This window comes from Orycteropus afer, unplaced genomic scaffold (assembly GCF_000298275.1).
Source record: "Orycteropus afer afer isolate SDZICR_OR568_19922 unplaced genomic scaffold, OryAfe1.0 scaffold00028, whole genome shotgun sequence".
Lineage (NCBI taxonomy): Eukaryota > Metazoa > Chordata > Mammalia > Tubulidentata > Orycteropodidae > Orycteropus > Orycteropus afer.
In genome coordinates this window covers 11,237,776-11,246,554 of record NW_006921615.1, presented here as the reverse complement: position 1 = coordinate 11,246,554, position 8,779 = coordinate 11,237,776, and positions in this window count along the sequence as shown.

The following is an 8,779-nucleotide window of genomic DNA, read 5'->3' as shown; positions in this document are numbered from 1 at the left end:
AGTGTTTCGTTCTGCTGTGCATGGGGTCACTATGAGTTGGAAACTACTCGACGGCACTTAACAACAACAACAATTACAGAATACATCATGATTTCAGCATTACACTTTCCCAAAGACTCTCAGATCATCCTTACCTTCCAACCCAATAAGGTAGGACACCCTTTATTCAATCAACAGATTGAATAAAAGTTACTAAAAAAGGCATGAGAATAGAGTTCAGGAATCTGGAATGAAACCATACTCTTTCTCTAAGCATTTCTCCTCTTTAGCTTTCATAATTTATAAATTATGGCCTTTATTTTTCAGGTCATCAGAAGTATTACTGTAGTTTTGTTTAGAATGTTTCCATCTTCTTTAGTCCTGTATCCAATGTTTTTTCATAGCATACCTTTGAGCTGGCCTTTCCTTACTACCTTACCTGACTTACTTACCTGACTTCTAGACACTTCAAAGATATTTCTGTTTTTAACTGACAAACACCATATTTTAACTTCTAAAAACAAAGTTGTAATTCATTAACAAGGTAGTCAATAAAAATAATGTCTTCCAATTTTTACTGAATTGTATATAAATTCTTAAACTAATGCTAGTGTTGTAGCTGGTTTTGTTTTAGGTCCAAGAATAGTTACAAAGATGAAGATGTTTTACAAGTGCAGTGAATTGCTTGATGTTGCCCTTCTAACCATTGTCCTCCATTCTGTGATGTATTGTTAATCCTATTATCCATGCCTGTTTGGCGTGGTGTGGTAGTTAAGGTCGGGTGTCATCTTGGCTGGGCAGCTGGTAGTAGTTGTTCCCTATAATGACTGGCAATTGGCTCTGTGGTGGGATTTGCCTTGAGCTGCTGATTGTTTAAGCCAACCACTTGGGTTATTTCTGTCAGACCAACACAGGTGTAATGTATCTTGAGTCCTGCCTTGCTGGAGGGTATAATTAAAATCACAACTCTTAGCTTCCTTGAGAACCTTCCTGGGAAGGTTTGCCCTCCTCTTGCTCAGGTTCTGTGTTTTGCCTCATCCTTACCTCACCCCAATTTGGGACAGCAGCCATCATCTGATCTGCTGATCAAGGTTCATCAAACCCCGATAACTGGGAGGATCTTCCAGACCCGCTCACAGACCTGGGACTCACCAGGCTGCCAGCCTCTACCACTACTACGTGAGATGATCCCTTGGGTGTCTGTAAGTTCTGTGAGGCATTACAGTGAAATACAGAACCCTAAGATGGGGGAAATTACTGGCAGGAGGAGGAGGAGGAGTTAATGTCAGAAATGTTAGAGTGGCACTATAGTTTAGGACATTTAGAACATCTTTAACCTCTGCCTCATGGGGACCGGCCTTGTGTTGATCTTTCTGAGAGAAACTGTTCAAGCAACAAGGAAATGCTATAATCAGTTTTGATTCTTAGACTGGTAACTAATGTGCATTTTGAATATACATAGTAAGATACTAAACAGATTGATTGGTTAGGAGGTTGTTGTAAAAATTCAGGTATCAAGTAAGATTTTCTAATTTAATAACTATTTAATTAGTAAGCACCTTCTACATGACTTGCAGTTTATTTGTTACAGCTTTGATAGGTTCCAATAGGCACATTTGGGTCTCTTGCCTTGAAATTTACATTTTTGTACCAACAGTACTTGAGTCTCAATGCTACTCTCACAATAAGCATTTAGTAGATAGTTTTGTCTCTGTCACTTATTAAGTTTATAACCTTGAGCAGATAGTTTAAACTTGTAGCCTAGTCAAGAACCCTGGTGGAACAGTGGTTCAGGAAAAGCTTATTTCCTCCTTCCACCATATTAAGTAAAAACTGTGCAAAAGAATCAGAATTATTTCACCTGACTCCAATTTGGCTGCTAATCAAAAAGATTGATGGGTTGAACCCAACAGCCACTCTGCAGGAGAAAGATGTGGCTGTCTGCTTCTGTAAAGATTACAGCCTTGAAAAACCTATGGGGTAATTTTATTCTGTTCCACATAAGGCATGGGACCAACTCAACAGCAATGGGGTTGGATATTGGATATTTCAGATTCTTCTCAACCACTCTATACTCAGAAGAACATTGTTATGCCATTTCATTCAAATATTAGAACTTCCTAATAGGAGAAGTATACATAGGAAATGGAGATGTTTAATTCTGCTATTATTATTATAGATTTCTTGTCTGAATTTATAAAATATTGCAGCTCTTTTCCAAGGCAATGTAATAAGTCAATAGGGAAAACTCTGGTTCTCAAAATACTGATATCTCACTTCTTTTGATTTTTGGTCATAAGACAAGCCATTAACAGGGTTTCCCTTCTGTTTCATGTAAAATATGGAGTCTTTATTTCTTCCCTTCACCATATTAAGTAAAAACTGTGCAAAAGAATCAGAATCATTGCACCTGACTCCAATTGGCAAAGCTCTTTTGAGTTTTGAAGTGGAATGGTTTTGCTTTTTAGTCCCTGCTGTTTGAAATTCTATACTCTCCATTTACAGTGTCAAAAAACTATGGCTAATTATTCTCATAGCGATGATAATCACACCAATTATGATTCATAAAAGAACTGAAGAGACAAAACTACAGATAAGACTCAAAGACAAGAGAAGGTAGGGAAAAAAAGAGTGATTTCAAGTGTTAAAAACTTGCATAGCCTTTACCATGTAGAAGGAATAACAATCAAAAATGTATGAAAGGATCAAATTATCCCTATTACATCTATTAAGGTGAGTAAACTATCATTTGTATCATAGTTATTCCTACACCTGAGTGCTACCGTCAACTTCCTGTTTTTAGTTGTCAAAACTCTATCTCCTTCCCACTCCAAAATTGATCAAGCAAAATGATCAGCTTCAATTCTAAGCAAATGAAAGTTAAAAAGGAAATATTATAAATTTAAGAGAGTTTATCTTTAGATAACTTTATGCAAACTAGTAAAGCTTACAGAGAAACCATGAATGTAGATAAATGCTTTTATCTATATGTGAACATAACTATGTTTCTTTGTACTTTAATTTCACACACAGGGAAAACTTTTATTATGCTGTATTAGTACATTAGTAATATAAATAAAATCATCTAGATTATTCTTTTGGTGGTTTTCTCAAACCATCTGAGAAAATTTGGTAAATCAGTAAGAGACAGCTTCTTATTTTGAAAATTATGCCTCATATTTTAGGTCATGTCAATTCTGGTGCTCAAAATAGGCTTTAGATTAATTTACAATCTGCAAAGAGATTAAAAAACAATCAATTCCATACTAGAATTTAAATGATAGGTAGGATCCAGACAAAGTTAAGACTGTAAGCTTATTGAAACAGTGGAATATATTATCAGAGTTGAGTCTTTTTTCTTTTCCTTTGTTCTTTGAGCTCCAAGGGCAAAGAAAATCTTACTGTTGTTGTTAGTTACCATTGAGTTGCCCTCCAACTTGTGGTGAAACCATGTGTGTAGGGCTTAGCTCCAAAAGGTTTACTTGGCTATTATCTTTATGGAGGCAGGTTGCTAGGCCTTTTGTGCTGCCACTAAGTGACTTTAAACCATCAACATTAAGGTTAGTATCCAAGTGGAAACTGTTTACAGTACCTAGTGACCTTCTTTCCTGTGCTTTTTATTTCTATCGGAAGACAACAAATTTTCTTAGATGCTTTGATGGAACTGTTATACTAACAAGTCTTCATTGGAGAGGATAGGTTATGTAAAAAAACAGCAGAAAGAAGCCAGTCTGAAAAAGCTACGTGCTGTGTGATTCCAACTATATGACAGTCTAGAAAAAACAGAACTACAGAGATATTGAAAAGATGAGCGGTTCCCAGGGGCTCAGAAACAGGGTTAGAGGGATAAATAGGTGAAACACAAGGCATTTTTATGTCAGTGAAACTATTCTATATGATACTGTAATTGTGGATATGTAACAATATGCATTTGACATTATGCTGTTGTCCCATAGCACTGTACAACACAGAGAGAACTCTGAATTATTGTTTTTTTTTTTTAATAATAGCAATAATATAGTTAGTCCAAACTAAACCAAACCCATTGTTGTCAAGTTGATTCCTACTCATAGTGGCCCTATAGGACAAAGTAGAACTTCCCCATAGTGTTTCTAAGGTTATAATCTTTACAGGAGCAAGCTGCCACATCTTTCACCTGTGGCAGTGGCTGATGAGTTTTAATCATTGACCTTTCGTTTAGCAGCTGAGTCCTTAATAACAGCAGCAACCAGGGTTTCTTATTAATTAATAGCAACCAGTAATCAATATTAGTTCATTGATTATAACAAATATATCACAGGGATGCAAGATGTTAATGACTGTAGAAACAGGTATGGGAGAGAGGGTACATAGGAGCTCTCTGTACTTCCTGTACAGTTTTTCTATAAACCAAAAAACAACTCTAAAAACAAAATCTCTTAGCAAAATAAAGCAGTAGGACTTTGTATCCCATCAAGATACATTTTGGGATGAAGTTAAGAAATAAGTTAATGAATAAATTAATGAGAAATTGCTGCATCTAACAAAAACATCCATCAAAGTTTGCAGCAGACACAGATGGAGATACAGGTACACAGCATATTGTTAAGGATCTCTGTAAAATAACTAAGTACTTAGTTGATTTAGAGGAAAATTAAGTTTCTCTGCTGTCTGTGCTATAATGATGCCATCCCATTTTCTATTAATGCTCTAGGTTCCATCTCAAAATAAAGCTAAGTAACTGTGCTGCCATATGGCTGAGATGCAGGCCTTTCAAAAAGTATCACCCAAAGGGGTTCTCTGAGGACTCCCAGCCATGTGCAAAGCTCTCTTTCTCTTCTCTTCTCTCTGCCTGCTTCTTCACTCCCCCACATGCCCACCCTCCCTCCACTCTTCCCTCAAATGTTCTTTAGCTGTCAGGTTTCTTTTATAGAAATAAGTGAAATTATAATGAGACAAGAGTGAGACGTGCTGGAGATGAAAAGAAGAACTTTAAGGAAATAAAAAAAAAAAAAAAAGAAGAAGAAGAAGAATTGCTGCACCATTTGAAAGCTTTAAAGAGTTGGAAGGAGAGTAGATAAAGGGTGTTACCCTGCTCAGGAGGCTCTCTCCTTGCACATTTGACTTACAAAAATGTCTCTGATCATTTCTCAAGGAGCTAGTGCTGTATTGAAATGGGTTCAAACACAATGTGCTGCTTCACCACTGGGACTGATGAAAATTGGACCCACAGATTCTTTCCTTCTGGCCTGAATGGCCAAACGCTCTTCATTTTAACCCTTTCATGTCATACAGAACATATATTGCCCACCAATATTTCCAGCCTCCCAGTTTTCTTGGGAGCTGCTATCTCAATTGCAGTATGGGCTAACATCTTGTGGGAACTTGTATAACTGTGTGAATCTGAAGACAGGCCTTTCCACACCAGTTCTACAACCAGAGTTCACTTGGGACATATCTGTCCCACATAATTATTTCAGAAAACATTGTTAGGTTCCATAGAGTTGGTTCTGACTCATAGCAACACTGTGTACAATGAAATGAAACACTGTTCTATCCTGCACCATCTTCACAATCGCTGCTATGTTTGAACCCATTGTTGCAGCCACTGTGCCAATCCATCTCCTTGAGTGTCTTCCTCTTTTTGCTGATGCTTTCCTTTACCAAGCATGATGTCCTTCTGCAGGGACTGATCTCTCCTGATAACATGTCCAAAATATGTGAGATGAAGTCTCGCTATCTTCCCTCCTGGCTGTACTTCTTCCAAGATCAATTTGTTCTTCTGGTACTCTGTATATATTCAATATTCTTCACCAGCACCATAATTCAAAGGCATCAATTCTTCTTTGATGTTCTTTATCCATTGTCCAGCTTTCACATGCATAGGAGGTGATTGAAAATACCATGGCATGGGACAGGCATACCTTAATTCTTAAAGTGTCATCTTTAGAGTGATCTTTTGCAGCTGATTTACCCAATGTGATACACTGTTAGAATTTTTGACTCCTGTTTCCTTAGGTATTAATTGTGGATCCCAGTGAAATGAAATCCTTGAGAACTCAAATCTTTTCTTCATTTATCATGATGTTGCTTTTGGGTCAAGTTGTGATTTTTTTCTTTTTTTAACTTGAGGTGTAATCCATACTGAAAACTATAGTCTTTGATTTTCATCAATAAGTGCTTCAAGTCTTGTTTGTTTTTGGCAGCAAGTTTGTGCCATCTGTGTATCACAGGTTTATAAAGAATATTCCTCCAATGCTTCATGTAATAATCCTTCTTCATCATATAATCCAGCATCTAAGATTATTTGCTCAGCATACGGATTGAGTAAGTGTGGTGACTGATGCACACCTTTCCTGATTTTAAACTATGAAGTATTCCTTGTTTTGTTTGAACGACTGCCTCTTGGTCTATCTACAAATTCCACATGAGCACAATTAAGTGCTCTGGAATTCTCATTCTTCTCAATGTTATCCATTATCTGTTACAATTCATGCAGTTGAATACCTTTTTATAGTGAATAAAACACAGGTAAACATCTTTCTGGTATTCACTGCTTTCAGCCATTTCCAAATCCATATTACTTTAAAAAAAAAAATTATTCCCTTATTCAGCATGCCTGCCATTACTAAAAGCACATGGTATCAACAAAAATTTCAAAGCAGAAAATAACTGTCATGAAAGGGTTAAATCATGATCCATGGATGGTCCATGTAGTTTTTCACTAAAAACAGAACTCTATTCTAATGCCTTTCAACTTGTTGATTTTATGATAGCAGAGCCAATTGTTCATTAATTTCGGAGAGGATATTCTAGTAGTCATCGGTAGCTGATACAGCCATAAAACCAACTACAGAGTTTTAAAACAACTCTGTGATGATAATCATAAGTGCAAACACTTGTGTAATACCTTACATTTTACAAAATGCATTCATGGGCTTTACTTCCTTTGTTGCTGTTTTTGTTGCTTTCTAACAACCTCATTACCTTCATGTCCTTATTATCATCATTTTACACATAGAAAAATGTTCAAAGTCACATAATATATAGTAGAGCTGGGTCTTAAGCCTAGGCTTTCCAATTAAAAATATACCATTTTGTAGATGGTAAAAGTCAGACTGGGGATGTTTAGTGATTTGCATGAGGTCTGACTCCTAAATTAGAGGCAAAGGGGTGCTGGAATCCTGAGCTTCTTGGTCCTGAATAGGCCTGGCTACCTTCCTGTATTCTGGCTAAAGGATTTATGTTGCTGTGAATATGAATACTGCTTACTGAATGAGATAAGGTTTGGAGTGGATCATAACAGGTTTAGTCTTGAACATGATCTGTTTGAACTCTCTGTAGTAGAGTTAAATGGAATTGCAATTAGGAATTTAGGTATATGGACTGACTATCGATGGAAAATAACTGGAAAGGAGATATAGACTTGGAATTCAAGAGTTAGGAGAGAAATTTAATCCAGAGACATGGAAAAAAGCACCCAAGTGGAGTGCTTTGAGTGAGAAAAGAAATATATTTAGAATTTAAGGCTGGGAAATGACAGCATTTAATGCTTATGCGGGAGGTAGTATCTTTAAATAGGGATGAGACCAAATAATAACTGAGTAAATTAGAAGGGAGTTTTTGTCTGTAATCATAAACATTAAAAACAACAATGACACCAGAAAAAAACATCTCAGTAAATCAAGTTATTGTAACTCATTTGGCAGCAAAACTTAGCCTGAACTGACAAGGATGCAACCTAATCCCAGGTCTCTCTTGATTTATTTTAATAAAGAGATGGATCTGGAAAAGCACCTACAGTTGGGGTCATAACCTTATTAAATGAACCATATTTCTCTGTCATTCTTGTAGACCAGTTCGTCTTCTGCAGCAACCAAGTTAGAGAGTTAAATGAAGTTGTGATGAAATTAGTCACCCATGGCTCTTTCAAGATATAAATGAGAATACGAACCTGTGCAGTTCCTCAGTAAAACGTAGTTTTTTATTGATTAATCTTCTATCAGAACTCCTTGCTAAAGAGGTCAAAAAACTAATATAGATAATGGGACAATTAATGAAGGTAGTATTTCCAACTCTACACTTAGGAACTCAGAAAATAAACATTGGATGGATGGGAGATGCACCTGAGCCTACTGTGAAATAGACTTGGGACAAAATTATATTCATCAAGTAACTCCTCTGTGTCTCCACCTTGAAAAGTAGCTCATAGTGGCATTCTGATTCTCCTGGGAGTGGTCAGAATTAACTTGTAGACAAAATTTAATATTTATTAAAATACATGTAAAAATGTGGTAATTCAAAGCTTATATAGTATTCAAACTTAACAGTAGTGATTGTTTAGAACTTAGACCAACAAAATATTTCATTTGAAGGAATATTTTATCACTAATATTACTTACAATTGATGAATGGTGATAACAAAAAGTGCCAACCAAATTTTAGTAGTTTTATTTATTATTGCTATTACTATATTTATTGTTCTTAGTTTCCTCAGTGCATTTTCTTATTGTTTAAAATCAGGTGGACTGCTCTTACCACTTTGCTCTTGTCATTTCAGTGGTTAAAGCAATAGTCCTTTTGTGGGAAAAGGAGAGTATATATACACCCATAAAGCACTGAGGGATGAGAAAATATTTACCATTTTCATTTAATTTATAGAAATACATTGTGAGCACTAGATGGAAAATAAGTAGAGTTGTAGTTGTAATTTTTTTTTTTTTTAAATTGTGACTTGGGTGAAGATTTACAGAGCAAATTCACTTTCCATACAGCAGTTCACATATACTTTGTCTCATGTCATTGACCACAGTTTACCACA